The sequence below is a fragment of the Cajanus cajan genome, chromosome 1 (assembly GCF_000230855.2).
Source record: "Cajanus cajan strain Asha chromosome 1, NIPB_CcT2T_4, whole genome shotgun sequence".
Classification (NCBI taxonomy): domain Eukaryota; kingdom Viridiplantae; phylum Streptophyta; class Magnoliopsida; order Fabales; family Fabaceae; genus Cajanus; species Cajanus cajan.
The window spans coordinates 19,665,023-19,681,776 of NC_138517.1; positions in this window are offsets into that span (position 1 = coordinate 19,665,023).

The window sequence follows — 16,754 nt, forward strand, 5'->3', positions numbered from 1 at the left end:
TACATAATTTTTTAGACAATTTCGTCCTTATAATTTCTATATTATATCTCATTTTATCTTGTATAATTACTCCAAAACTACTTAAATTCTTTTATTATTAACTACTAACTATTATTCAATCTTAATCATTTTATTTTTATTTATTTTAAAATATACGGATGCATCAACTATTTTCTAAAGCAGTAATATTTAAAAAGGTTGTAAGTTTGTTAAAATGTTTAAGGATTTACTCATTGCACATATCTGAGATTAACCCAAAGGCCAGAATAAAAAAAATATATCCCAAAAATAAAAGTAGTCATCTTTCAACAATGTAAACTACCTGCATGTGAAAACAAACCTACAAAACCCATCAACAAAAGAAAGAAAAAGTAAGAGAAGCAGTGGGAGAAGAAATGATGATTATTATTGATAAAAACGTTTCCATGCCTTAAAAGGTAAGATTAATGCTCCTATATTTATATAATTATGACATTGAGAAACTCTTTATGAGGATTTGGCAACATGTCATGATCTCAATCAACTTTACAACCGACAATAAATTAAATGATAGTAATTTGCTGTTAAATCCAATCGATGGCATCAATCATTTCAGCAACTTGAATTTCTCCTGCAGATGGGAAACATTATTTCAAAAATGTCACACATCTCCCATGTTTTAAGTTATGCCCGATCATAACTACTTTGATAAAGACTTCAAAAGGATCGATACCTCTCCTCCCTCCAACATCTTTTGTATTTTTTGTGTACTCTAATTACTGCGAACGGGCCTGCTGTTATAGGTTATTATTATCATTAATATACCTACGTTTTATTTCACTTTCCATCCAAAATTTTTTCTTCTTTATCTCTTTACTTTTCATCTATTGTTAATTACATCAATTTTTTTTCTTGTTTTTTCAAGTTTAGGAGAATTGTCTTATAAATTAGTTGAAACTTAAAAGCTAGTTCTAAGAGCTAAAAGAACTTAAACTTAGCTAAAATTATATATTTATTTAATAATGAGAATAAGAAAATAATAAGGTAAACAAATCAAAATTTAACGATATAAGATATCAAATTGATAGGAAAATCAAAAATATATTTTAAAAAATAGGGGAATGAATGACTTTATTTAAAAATAGAGACCAAAATTGTAGATCGATAAAAATAGAGACTAAAAATGTAATTTACCCCAATATTAAATAAGTTCATTTTAGTGAAAATAACTTGTAAATTTGTAAAAAAAAAATGAACTCTTCAAATTTATTGTGTAACTAAATCAGTGATCCATGCAATGCATGAAATAATTTTTTAATCAACTTATATTATTATTAAGATAAGATTAATATATGGCTTTAAAATATATCATAATTACTTAATATATAAATATCATATATATTAGCAATGTTAAGGTATCATATGAGAGATAATTAAATTTTATTTTTGATCATACAAAATTATAATAATAGCCTATGCATACTACTTCAACTCTCAACTACACTCCACAGTTAATAAACTTATTTAACTATCAAAGAAAAGGGGGAAAATACTTCTAATAAAAGATATGAATTAAACTAAAGCCAAATGTTAAGTTGTATAATGACCCGATAATATATTACATTTAATATAATACAACTACTACATAATGAAAAAACATAAAGAATCTACTAACCTAGGATTATCATACAATGACATTCGAATATCCATGTAATAAGATGCAATACACATAAAAATAGTCCTTGCCAAATTTGACTTGAAAATATAAATCCCTTGTGGAGTTACAACAAAACCTTGTACATATATATGAATATACATCTAGTATAGAAGTACTGATAACATAAAGCCTAGCGCTAGTCAAGCATATCTATATACTTCTTGTATCAAAACAAGTCAACAAAAACATAAAAGTCATTCCCATCATAACAATCCACCAAGCATTCCCTTCAGTCTAATTCTATCCTACTCCCTTAACAATAGTATGATCATAGCAATCCAACAACATAAAAAAGTAAGGGTAAGTTTGTGATACAAACACCATAGCATCAGATAAGGAAGTAAATAACTTCAAGCAATATATACAACTTAAACAATAGGCTAGCTTTGCATTTCTAAAGCATAACATCATATTTACAACAATCATAACTAAACAATGTAAACAATTGAAAACAACTGATCAATTGGGATAACTTTAATAATTGATAAACTTAAACAAATGAGCAAATGAACAACCGTTGCGTTGTTACACTTATCAATTAACAAAGATCTCCTACAACTAAATAAGAAATCTAAGTGACTTAACCATACTGAACCACAATGGTTGGTATAAAAAACCAAAAACAATGGCTAGCATGTTGACCATAATCAACAGTTGGTATGGTGACCAGAAAACAATAGTTAACATAGTGATTAGAATTGGTTTATCAAGTTTTTCCACTTACACTAGGAAAGTCTAGTATTGTAAGGAATAAAACAAGTTGAATGGGAGGATTCTATTAATGTGTAAGATACTCCTATTTACAACTTAACGACTTGGGTTTGAGGCTACCGTGACCTTAGCATGCATAACTAAGTCCATATGGAATTAACTAGCTGACTATCTTCCAAATACTACCTACCTTTCCGGTACTTGGTTAGGAATTTTGTCCTTTGACCTTGTATCTTACTCGTTGGCACTTATGACAAGTATGATTTGGTCTCCACCATATTATTTAAACTGAAAAACCTAAAAGAGTCATCTTAAAACAAATTCAAACAGCAATTTCAAATGCCCTATGCTTTTCTAGAGATCTTGAATAGATAAAAATGCCATAAATGAACACTACAACAAACTTTTCTAAAAGTAACAAGGGAATTTGTCACACCAAACGACATCACAACATACTCATAATAATCATACCTAGTCCTAAAAGTAGTCTTAGATATGCCATCAATATTCACCCTGATCTAGTGATAATCTGACATTAAATTAATATTGGAAAACACACAAGCTCCCTTCAATTGATCCATAAAGTCATTTATCCTAAGTAGTGGATATGTGTTCTTAGTGATCAACTTGTACACTACCTATAGTTAATAGACAATTTGGCACCACTATCTTTCTTCTTTGCTAACAACACCTACAGTACACCCGATGGAGATACACTCAACCTGGTCATCTAATTCTCTTAGAGATCCTCTACATGTTTCTTAAACTCAACCAACTCTGTTAAAGTCATCCTATATTGTGCTATTGATATTGGTCCCACACCTAAAATCAAATCAACATAAAACTTCAATTCTCTCTTAAGAGGTAACCCTGAAACTTTGTCTAAGATACTTCAAGGGTGTCTCTAACCACCTCTACTACATTAACCAACTACTCACTCTCTACACTCAAAGATGAGAAAACATCAAAGCACTAACCTACCTCCTTTAACATATCATGTTGAGAAAAGATAAACACTAGAAGGGAGTTTAAATAGTGTGTATCAAAAATGCACATTTTTCATAGTGAATTAGTAATGCTAGTCAGATAAAGTACAAAGAGCAATCAGACGGAACATTAGGTATTTTTATATCAATTTGTCTCAACCATCAAGACTACATCCAATTCTCAATCTAATTAGATTGAGTTCTAAACAAAGATGCAAGTATTCTTTCAACAAGCCACTTCTAGCTCAACCTTAAGTATTTTTTGACTTGCCTCTTGAAGCAATTACCCAAGTATTCTTTTCGCAACAACCCTCTCCAGGCTTAACAACTAAGTATTCTTTAACAATCAAACCTTTCTAGGCTCAAAACAAGTATTCTTTTACAAACAAGCCTCCCCAGGCTCAACCTTATAACAATTTTTTAAAGGTTACAAAGATGTCGTTTTGTCTCACTTAGACATTATACAACCAATATAGTGCAATAAGCTTTGTACAAGAAAAAAATGTAGTTTAATGAAAACACACATAAGGGGGGGTTGAATGTGTGTGAACGAAGGATTTTAAAACTGTTTTCACAAATGTGCTTCTTTCCGTCTGAAAGTAAGGTTATAAATTCTTTGACAAAAATGCAGAATCAGTTAACAGAAGCCTTGCGTCTAAAGATCTATCGCCTGTTCAAGAATCGTTTCTTGAATTCAACAAATATAACTACGTTTATATATGATTTAAAAATTAAGTAGTAATAAACAAATTTTGTGTATAGATCAGTATAAGAAAAAACTACGTTTTTAACACAGATAATAATGCACAAAGTTTTTATACTGGTTCACTCAATCTGAGCTACGTCTAATCTCCTTCAACTGAAGGGTTCCACTAATCACAACGGATTACAAGTATTCTTAACCACTTCTGGTTCGTCAACTTCACTCGCTGACTCTAGTATTCTTAAACAACTTTTGGTTACCCAAGTATTCTCAACCACTCTTGGTTTGTCAACTTCACTTGTTGACGCTAGTATTCTTAAACCACTTTTGATTACCCAAATATTCTTTCGCTAGCCTCTTCAAGCTTTACAGACGATAGTTGTTTTGAGTGTGTTTGTAACTCTCACAAAGAGAATGAAATGGTTTCGACACTCACTAAGGTTTCCAACTCTAGTTTTACAAGAATGTGTTTAGAGTGTGTATGTAACTCTCGCAGAGAGGATAAAATGATTTCAACACTCACTAAGATAGGCTATCTTAGTTTTACACTAATATTCAATTTTTCACAAGAAGAGAAGTAAGGTTGTTTTGACGCTTGTTTTGCCCTTTTTCTTTTGGCTTGTTGCTGCTCTCTTCTACTTCTTTTCTTCTTAGGTATTGATATTTATAGCCTTGTGATAGATCTGTCCGTTAAGGCGATGCTTTCTTTTGGTGCAGATAAGCGTTCGTTCATGGCTACACAAATCTTCTTCATTTAATGCATTTGATTTTGCATTAAATGCTTTGCTTGTTTAATATGTGTCATGTGAAGTCCTTTGCATAATTTGTCTCCTTTTATTTCTGAATTTAATCATGACCTAGGTATGTTTGTCCTTTTTTTTGTCATTGTAGTTGCGGAGACGTTGTCTTTCTCTGAAAAGTAGGTGTACTTGCCCTGATACACGCAGCTTTGACTTGTGAATTCACGCTCTTGCATTTTTCTTCTTTCTTTTCATATATTTGATAACTCCGTGCGCTTTTCTTATAATCGGAGATGATGTATGATCTTCCTTGTTGTGACTAGTGGATTCTAGATGCTTTTCATCATGCTTCGTTTGCGTCTGGGAGAATGAGTCTCCGTCTAAGGTTTAGACTTTGACTTTTTCATTTTTTCAGATCAGTCTTGAGGATGAACAAATCTTGTTCCGTCTATAATGCTTCTTCGACTTGGATTATCCAATGATTGATGATTGTTTTGTTGACTTGAGTATGCATGATTTTAGCTTCGTCTGATGTTTATTTGTTGCTTGAGCTAATTTTGTCTTGGTCTTTCTTTGCTCTTATTTTTTATTTATATTGCGCTCTGGATTGTTCTTGGCATATCTTTGTTTGGCTTGTTTTGTCAAATCCTTATTTTGCTCGACTCTGCTTCATGCTTTAGTTTTTCCTGTTCTTATTCATATCTGAAACACTACTACACAGATTAGTAATAACAATATGTATTATATTTGTCATATTCAAAACCTTGCTGGGAATTTTTTCGTCTAACTTAACAAAAATGAAGTATATGCACATGTATAATTTACAGCGCGCGTCTCTTTTGAATATGTCTCTTATCTTTCTTAAGTTTTAAATCTTCTTATATCGTAGCTCAAAGAAGATGATGATTGCAACATTTTGAGTTCAACTCACAAGTTTTCTCTATCTGTCTTCATTATCTTTTCTTGTGATAACAGGTAACAATTTAACTTATTTAATGTGAGCATTAAATGCATTTCACCAAATGGTTTCTTTTTTTCTAATCAAGGAGGCTTTACCAACTTATCATACCAAATGGAGCCTACAAAAGCAATGTCAGCATAGAGTAGTTATAGTAGTGACTTTATCTGCTTTGTTCATGATTTCAAGGATCTTGATTCTGCCAAAAAATGTGATTTTTCTCTTTAACAGATTTGTGAGTTTCAAGATAACTTTTTGGTTCAATTTGTTAAGGAATGAAACATTCAATACAAACTTTGTTATTAATCTTAATAAATAATAAACATTTATTTTATATGAGACAAACTATATGTTTTATCTAATTTACATCATCTTATAGACGATTTGCATATTACACTTCATCTATTAAGCATTTTCAAAGATATTTGAAGTTTTTGAAGACATATTCTCTTATAAAAACATTTTGTTTGTTTATATTAAAACTATAAAACTTGAGAGATCTAAGATCATCTTTTGATTTAATATATCATCAACTTACTTAGTAGAAATTAACTCATCTTTCTCAACATCAAGAAAGATTAACTCCTTCTTAGTACAATCTATAAGGATATGATTGAAAGATAACCAATTCATCCCTAAGATTACATGCAACCTAACTAGAGGTAAACATACCTTAAAGTAGACACACATCAAAAGTAACCACAAAAGTAAGAGTAGGAGTATACACCAACAAATCAACATCCAAAAGACTCTAAGATGTCTTCAACTTTTCTACTTAAGAAACATATATAAAAGAATTTGTAGCACTTAAGCCAAAAAGGATAAAAGAAACCTTACTAGTAGCCTTCCTCTTTTCTTTCATAAGATTTGATGAAGTGGAAGCTTAAGCTCTCATCAAAGCAAAAATTTTGACCTGCAGCAATACGTCACTCCACCTTTGGTACAATCTTGGTTTGAGTAGTCTTGTTAGGAAAACCTCTAGCCAAATGCCCAAACTTATTGCACTAGAAACACAAAAACTCTTTAGTTATACAATCCTTGGTCACATGAGCTCCCCCACACTTATAGCACTTTAAGCTCTAAACTCTTCCCTTGGGTTTAACAAGAGGTTTCCTTGTGATATAACCTTTTTGTTGTGACTAAGGTCATTCATAAGATTTCTTTTGGTTCCCACCCTGCTTAGATCCAACTAGATCCTCAAAAGACTTCACAAACTTATTACCACCTACCAACCTCTCTACCATCTTTTCCTTCTCCACCAATACATGAAATTCATTGAAGCCCATAAGGACCACCATCCTCTTCAACCCTTCATTAAACTTGTTACATCTCTAAGCCTCAAATGTGACTTGAAAGTAATATCTATCCAAGAATTCAAACTTGACATCATACTCGTATACTGATATATTCCCTTGATATAATCTTAGGAATTCAATCTTTTAATGTTTTCTCTACTCACATCCTCCCTTCTAGCTTCCATCATTTGTTAGGTACCTTTCCATCAATACTCATATTTCCCACTCGACATAAATATTGCATAAAGTCACCTTCATATCCTTAGGGCAAGCCATTGCCCTAAAGATTTCTTCCATGTCACTAATCCATTGGTCTAGTACCTCTAGACTAGCATCACCACAAAATTGAAAGTCATTCCCCTTTCTAATAACTTAACCAATCCATCATACTTTTATGGAATAGTTGTCCTTACTACCTCTCATTGCGTCCCTATTTTATTAGCCTTCATTTGATCTAAGGCAATGTGTTTTTGTTGAGCTACCATACTCTATTATTTCATATTAGCGGTCTGTCGTTGAGCCATAGTAGTACTCTACTGATTCACAATAACTGTCATCATCTCTATATCCATTGCTATCTAGGCTCCATTAGTCTAGGATGAAATAGGATATCTAAGACGTCTACCTACCATCTTATACTTAGATCAAAATAAACTATAAGGTGACACATATAACAACACATCACAACATAACTTCAATAACTTAAAAACAAAAACATAACAAGACTACCCCCACAGAGTGTCCCAGAAGAGATTTGTCCGACTCTAATACCATAAAAGTGTAATAACTTGGCTGGTCATTACACTAGTATAACATAGCTACTACACAACGAAAAATATAAAGAATCAACTAGCCTAGGATTATCATACAACAATACCTAGACATCCATATAATATATACATGTATAGGGTGTAGAAAACATAAAACAGTTCCCTGTTAAGTCAGACGAAGGAATTCCTAGAAAGATTTTGAGTGTGACAAATATAAAGCACGTGGTTATCCCTAACAAGTGTGTTAGTGTTTCAGAAGAACATAAGTATAGGTAAAATGAAGAACAAGCCTATGCATCAGATGATACAAGACGACAGACAAAAGGTTAACGTTAACACAAGCATCCAACAAGGCCAAATCAAGAACAAGGAAAAACTGTGTCAAGCACAACCTAAAATGCAACATAAAGACATAGACGAAGTCTAACCATATACAAGTTGATCAGAAAAAAGGAAAAGTCAATGCGTTAATGATAAATGCTTAGAAAAAAGTCAAGGCTTGAGCTACATATAGACTACCAGACGCAGACGAAAGTTATCACGCAACCACCTGAGGAATCAAGTTTCATAGGACAATTTGAATGTCATCCACACTCACAAGAGAACACACGAAGTCATCGTAATTGTGAGAAGAAAAGAAGAAAGGAGAAAATCAAGAACAAAACTAAAAGCATGCATGTGTCAAAAAAAGTATATTACTTTTTTAGACAAGGACAAAACTCCACAGCTATGTGACTTGAAAAAAGACAAAAAGGTTCCTAGGTCTCTACTGAATTTAGACACTACTGCTACCAAGACAAGAAATACTTCATGCAAGGTCTATCACAGGAAGCAACATTTAATGCTATAATCTAAGCATTAAATGAGAAGATCAAACTAGTCATGAACGACTATATCTGCTTCAACGGACACTTGCAATGAGCAGATTTCATAAGATTATATATAGGTCTCAACATCAAACCTTAAAAGGCTGGCTGTTTGGTCTGAAATGGCTCAAGCAAGAAAAAGAGTGATATCCAGCCCATGATGCAATGAAACTAGAGATAGAGCATATAAAGTCAAATATACCATAGAGTATTCATCTTTGTAAACTAAGGAGTTACAAACATGTGTATCTTAGGAGCAAAACCTTAGTGAGTGCGCCATCTTACGTATCATCTCCATGAGAGTAAACCAAACACTCAATCATTGTAAAGACCAAGGTTGCATACCTTAGTGAGTGTAGAAACCTATGTATCCTCTCTATAAGAGTAACTCATACACTCAAACCAAACCTGCCTATAAGAGTAGTGAAGCTGGCGGGTAAGGATTGTAATGGGGCCCCATGGGGGCGGGTAATAGTAAACTCGTCCTCGCCCCGCTAGATGAAAATTGACCCCATACCCACCCCATATCCGCGCGGGTATCCATTAAGCGAGTATCCATGAATTTCTTAAATACCCACGGATATCCATGGATATTTATAAATTTTTTAAGAAATTAAAAAGATTATATTACAAATAATTTTAAGGTTATATTCAATGTCATTGAAATATTAAAAAAAATTTAATGTTAATTTTGAACTTGTATTTAACATTAATTTTGTTAAAATAATAATAAAAATGCAAGATAATCAATAACTTAAAATACATCAATCTCATAAGTAAGTGAAAGTCTCATGTTACATAGCTATAATTATTCAATCTCATAATTCCAAACGAAAGTAAACAACTAAAAATACATAAATCTTATTGGCCCAATCAAAGATAAAAAAATTAATCAAATTACATCCAACATAATTATATAACATGCTTAACACATGTTGGTAACTTCATCAACCTCACTTTTGTAAGAAAATAAGATGAGAGAGTGTAATTTTAGGATTATGTGGTACAAGGATAATTAGGATATTTAAGAAATATTATTAAACGGGTATCCGCGGGTATGGATATCATCATACCCGCCCCCGCCCCGTTTATAAACGGGTAAAAAATTATTCGTCCCCATTATCCGCGGGTACCCAATTAGCCTATCCATTTATTATCCGTAGCGGGTTTTACCCGCAGATACCCGCGGTTGCGGGTATTTTTGCCATCCCTATTGGCGGGCCAGGAGTGGTTGAGAATACTTGGGGAACCAGAAGTGGTTTAAGAATACTAGCGTTGATGAGTGAAGTCGACGGGCCAAGAGTGGTTGAGAATACTCAGGTCCAGGAGTGGACGAGAATACTCGAATATACTTAATTATTTATCTAGTGGAATCCTTCATTTGAAGGAGACTGGACGTAGCTCATATTGAGCAAACCAGTATAAAAATACTTGCACTGCTAATTCATATTTCTTTTAGACACATATATTCATTACTGGTTAAACCTTTGTGAAAAACTTCATCCACCTCGAATCTCTTATTGAAACCATTTTTCATATGCAGACGCAAACTTTGTTTAATATATATATATTTAATACACTAAAGAGTTTTATCTACTACTTATCTTCAAATGAAACTATCTTGAAGAGGAAAATGCAAGAACTTTAATCATAATTGTTATATGAAACATTTTCCTTCAGCAAACGATAAATGCTTCAGATGGAATGATATTGTATTAAGAAAATTCTGCATAACCGTCTGGTATCTAAAAGTGCATTGGATGTAGAACATCATTCTTGCGAAAATGGTTTAAAATTCCTTCTTACACACACACACATATTCAACCCCCTTTTTATGTGTTTAATGTCTTTCATCAATTGGTATCAGAGCTTAAACCCTTGGGTTGAGCATCTAACAATGCAGGGGAATATAATGATCCACGGAAGGACAAGGACAAAGGAAAGCTGAAGAGCAAGGAAGAAAAATGACTGATATAAGTAAAATCGGTATCATCTTATTTACTCAACTAAAATAGGTTCTATATATTGTGAGAGTAGACCATATTCATTGCAGTATAATACTGATGCATGTACCAATCTGCATAATGAGGAACATAGTAGGAAAATAAACGCAGTAAACCATTGCGTCTATATATTCCTAAAAATCCTGCAAGAGATTACAGCGTCTGAGACTCTTCGTCAGATGGAGTGTGTAAATCACTTCTCTTGCGTCTGAAAAATTTAACTCGTCACACTGTCATTAATGAACGAAGTACAGTCGGGGACAAACATTCTCCATATTTGGAGGAGTACAACGATTAAATTATTAAATGACAAAACCGTCGTTTGGAATTTTCTCTTGAAAAGACTAATCCTTTAATATGAAATTAATGCGATGTTCGCAACAACCCACATAAGGAAGGCCAAAGGGCACCATGTCATCCGAATCAAAAAAAAAATTCTTCTGTTTCAAAAACAAACACCTTATATCTTCCCTCGTATTAGAAAACGTACTCCCTACGCTTTATAACTTTGAAACTCAAAACTCTTTACTTTTCTCTCAAATTTCAAAACCCTAATCCTTCATCTCTGAAACTCGTCTCCTCCATTGCAATGGTCGCACAAACTGGAAACGCCGCAGATGTGAACATTCCCGCAAAAATGTGCGAAGCTACTGACTGTGCTCATACCTTCTCTACAAAAGAAAAGTCAGTTATGTACTTAGAGCATCGCTTCGACATTAACAAAATGCAGGAATGGTGATGGAATAACACTAAGGCCAAGAAGACCAAGAGGTGATATATTGAAGGAACCAAGATGAATGGGTTAGTGTTGAAAAACCATAGGAGAAGTAAGCCTACTTTTGGGCCTTAGCTCCTAAGTTTTTATAGCATTTATTTTTATTCCTATTTTTGCCCTTGTCTTTAATTTCCTATTTTACCCTTGTATTTTGGGTATCTTAGTCATAGAATTTATTTTCTTTTGTATTTCCAATTTTACCCTTGTATTATGGGGTGTTTTAGATCATAGGTTTTTAATTTTGGGCTAAGGTATTTAATTAGGGTGCTAGACACATTTTTGGTGGTGTTTGGACCTATTTTTGGACTTAGAAAGGCTTAGGCCCAAGTGGAGGGCAAATGTTGCATGATCTTATCATGCACCTAGATGTAGCCTAACTAAACCCAAAGATTCCATCCTTGGCCACCAAGTTGCATCTAGGGTTAATTTGGGTTTCATTTGGTGTGCATTTGGCACCCTAAATGCAACCCTAGATGCCTCCCACTCCTATAAATACCCTAGGCACCACACCTTGTAAATACTTTGGATATTGAATATAAAGAGAGCCTTTTGTGCCTTTATATCTTTCCTTAGTCACCCTTGGCTAATTCGGCCACCTCCCTCCCATCTCTACCTTGAGAGAAACAACCCTAGAAGTGGCCTTCATCATCATGAAGTGAGCCAACCCTAGAGTACCCTTCTCAAGCATTTCCTCAAACACCTTCTACCCAACCTCCATTTTCGTCCATTCCATCATCATCAACCCTAAAAACTTGTGCCACCTTTGAAGAACTTGATCCTTGGAGAAGGCGTCCTATTCTTTGTTGATCATCTCAAGTTCATGCAAGCTAGGATGCCATCAAATGGGGTATACCTATCTACGAGTATTTGGCCAATTGTGGAATCCTTGGGTATTTCAACATTAAGGAAGTAGTCTATCCTGGTCTGATAAAGCTGTTTTACGAATCTCTAAGAAACCATCAAGGATCCTTTGAAGGAGAGGTGCTCGGAGTAAAGGTCAAGGTCTGCCCCTCCGCCATCGCTCAAGCCATTGGATGCGAGAAAGCTGGAAACACCTACTGGGAAGAGTGGATTTCCGATGCTGGTGGGTTGACAAAAGTCACCAAGACTCTTTACAAAAAGGGTGAAAAAGGTATAATAGCTTACAACAAACTTGATGAAAAGCCAAGATTTATCAAAAAATTCTGAACAAATCAATCCTCTACAAGATAGGTGGCAAAGACAGCATATCAGATATGCACAAATTTTGCTTATTCCATATGATGACAGGAATTGCCTTTGACCTGCCTCAAACACTTTCAACATTGGAAAGGGTGTTTGAAAGACTGCAAGAATTTTATAGTTAATACCATGCTTCTGAACAAAATCCTTTAGGATCAAAACGTCTATCACATGTTCCACTTGCACAAGGAAGAGAAGCAGAAGATCATGGATATGGGATTAAACAAATGACTACAGCCTATCGTCTTCGGAAAGGCTAATATGAGGAAAATGTATGTAAACTACACCATTCCTGATCCTACAGAAGCAATAGAATTAAAGAAGAAAATTGAAGAAGGGCAGCGTGCGACACGTTCAACAAGGAAGCGTCAATCATCTACATCTCCCATGAAAGCTAAACCTCTGGCTGCTGCAGCACCAACAACTAGACGGAAAATGGTTCTCCAATTAGATGAAGAATCTACGTCTAATGCTAAGGACAACCAACCCATCAGAAAAGTTATAAAAAGAAAAGTCGTGTCCCCTCCTCATGCACCACCTCAATTGACAAAGAAAAGGATTATAAAGCTCGCATCAAAAGTTGTGGCTAAACCTGCAACAGAAGGTCTCACCACTTCAATTCAGATGAAGATACCTGCGAATACTCCTTATCCTCTCGTCACTTTACGTTCCTCTTTCGTAAGTGATATCTCCCTATCCTCCCTTCCTTTGAACTCCTAATGAACTGCGTCTGATTAAAGTGTTAATAGACCAATTGTATTAAGTCAGACGAAGACGAAAGAAATACCCAGCAAGGTTTTGAATGAGACAAATATAATACATATTGTTATTACTAACAAGTGTGTTAATGTTTCAGATAGAAGTACAGGTAAACTGCTAAATAGAGAATATACATCCATACCAGAATCAAGAGATATGAGGCAAGCATTGGATAAAGGCTGAGCAAACAAAGGGAATACATTAGAAGAAGACTCGAACGATACAAGACCATGGACGATGGCCAAATCCCAGCAAGAGCACCCTAGACGGAGTTAAGTACTTACAACAACCAATTAGATGGAGACTCGAATACACAAACGAAGATTAAGAAATTTGTATTGCATCTAAAGACACAACGAGACAAACTACCTAACATCGACACCTTCGAAAGAATACATAAAGAGATCAAAATAGAAGAAGGAAGATAAGACAAATGGACGAGCGCTTATCCAAAAATCAAAATAGCGTGTATCAGAACAAGTACACCTACCAGTCAGGAAAAGACAACACCTCTGCAGCAACAGTACCAAGAAAGTACAAAAGATATCAAGAAGTGCAGATTCAACAAGCAAACATTAAATGCTAAGTTAGAAGCATTAAATGTCACAATTCATGAAGATTGAACAAACCAGATGAAAGAATTAGATGATAAGCAATTAAGAATAAGAGCGAAGTCTACTATTACCAAAGTGAGACACCGAAGTATCAGACAAAGAAATAGTCAAGGCGAGACATGAACTAGTGAAGTCGAGACAGATGAAGCAAATGACATAGGAAATCAAGTGTCAAGAGAAGAATAGTTGGAATACGAATATGCGCCAGATGATCATAAAATACTCAGACAAAGATGTGTCTAATACAACTATCCTAAAGTGCGAATCAGACGAGGCATATGTCTAAGGTCAAAAGAAAGTCAACTATGCATCAGACGAAGGACAACACAGACTAAGAGACACTCCAGATGGAAACAATGGTTGACTATTCACGTTGTTAATCAGACCAAAGGAAAGTCAAAGCACTAAACTTGGACGCTGAAGCAAAAGTCAAGATTGAAATGCACAGGACCAACAGACAAAGATAAAGACTCCCACACAAGAAAATAAAGAATCATGTCTCAAGAAACAAGCCAAGATATCGTCTACGAACACACCAAAGCTTTCTACGTAAAACGCGTATGTAGGGACAAAGGAGAAGAGAAACACGCAAAAGTAGAACATGCATGTGTCAGAAAAAGTACATGACTTTTTTAGAAAAGGACAACGGCTATATCGCTGCATGACCAGAAAAAGACAAACAATTTCTGGGTTTCAGATAAAGTCAAACACTGCAGCAACAGGACAAAGAAGAATACATGCAATGTCTAAGAATAGGAAGCAAAATTTAATGCAAGACCAAATGCATTAAATGAAAGGACCAAACTAGTCATGAACGACTGTATTAGCTTCAACGAACATATGCAACGGGCAAATTTTACAGGCATATAAATATGCAACAACATCAAACCGAAAGAGGTTAGGCAAGAAGCAACGAAAGAATGATTATATTCCTTGCCTTGGGCTCGTGGATTGAAAGAAAAAGAGTGATATCAAGCCTATGAGACAGAGACCAGAGATGAGCATACATAGTCATATGTACAATGTAATATTATAATTTTATCTCTGTAGACTAAGGTGTTTGAAATGTCAGTGATGGACTAAACCTTAGTGAGTGTTGTAAACCTTTGTATCCTCTCCATGAGAGTAACCCAAATACTCAAACACAAGTCTCTGTAAAACTAAGGTAGCAAACCTTAGAGTGTAAGAAATTTCCAATCCTCTCTGTGAGAGTAACCCAAAACACTCAAACCCGACTATACAATTGTCAACATTGCAAAGCCTGAAGAGACTAGGAAAGAATACTTGTAAAGCCCGGAGGGGCTTGTCAAAGAATACTCACTGCTAGCCAGAAGTGGCTGAGAAGAAAATACTAGCGTTGGTGAGTGAAGCCGACGGGCCAGGAGTGGTCGAGAATACTTGGAGAACTAGAAGTGGTTTAAGAATACTAGCGTTGGTGAGTGAAGCTGACGGGCCAAGAGTGGTCGAGAATACTCAAGGCCAGGAGTGGTCGAGAATACTCAGGTCCAGGAGTGGACGATAATACTCAATGTACTTCATTTTATATCTAGTGGAACCCTTCAAGTTGAAGGAGACTGGACGTAGCTCAATTGAGTGAACTAGTATAAAATGATTGCATTCCTTTATTTACTTAGACGCAAATCTTCCTTATTGATGAAACCTTTGTGAAAGACTTCGTCCAACGTTTATATATCTTTAAAGCAAATTTTAGACGAAGACACTAACTTTGCTTGACAGACTTATTACACTGAAAGTTTCATCTGCCACTTATCCTTAAACGAAGCCATTTTGAAAAGGAAGATGTAAGAACTTCAATTAATATCTTTACAGAACATTTTCCCTAATGGACGATAAATCCTTTAGACGCATTGATCGTAAGTTAAGCAAGCTCTACATAATCGTCTGATATTCAAAAGTGCAGTGGACGAAGAGTACTACTCTTGCGAAAAAGTTTTAAAAATACCTTTGTTCATACACACATATATTCAACCCCCCCTTTTATGTGTTTTTTCGCTAACCTCAAGTTGGTTATAAATTCTATCTAAAAATTTCCTTATAGGTTGCCTCTATAAATACCCTGGCTATGAGAAAATGGAAGATTGCTATCAAAGGCGATCTCATGATCATGCCTTCGAGGCTCTACATTATTGACCCTGGGACGGACAACTTTGCTAATATCAGAAGGAATGGACCCTGGGACGGACATATACTCCATCATTTTCCCTGGAATAGCTAATCCAAACGGAAAAGTAGAATTGCTTACTACCGACCATCTCACCACTGATAAGGATATCATGAAGAGAAATAAGATTGGTCTACGATCAAAGCCACACTCCTACATTATTGACAGGATGTTTAGTGTGCTGTGTAGACGCTACCCCATCAATTGGCAGGGGCGCTACGTCTTGTAGAAGCCCAACGCACACGCGCTGCGATATTACAGACCTATATACTCTTGGCTTGAGGAAGGCTCAACCATACTAGATACTTCAGGGAATCCTCTACGTGACTCACACGAGAACACTTACAATTATGAAGCCATCTTGTCCAACAAACCAACATACGGACCAGAGTACTACTACCTGGGGAAGCCCCTTCCTCCAGCTCCATTCTCCATTCTTGCTCGTCCACCCACTTTTGGACTCAAACAAAAATAT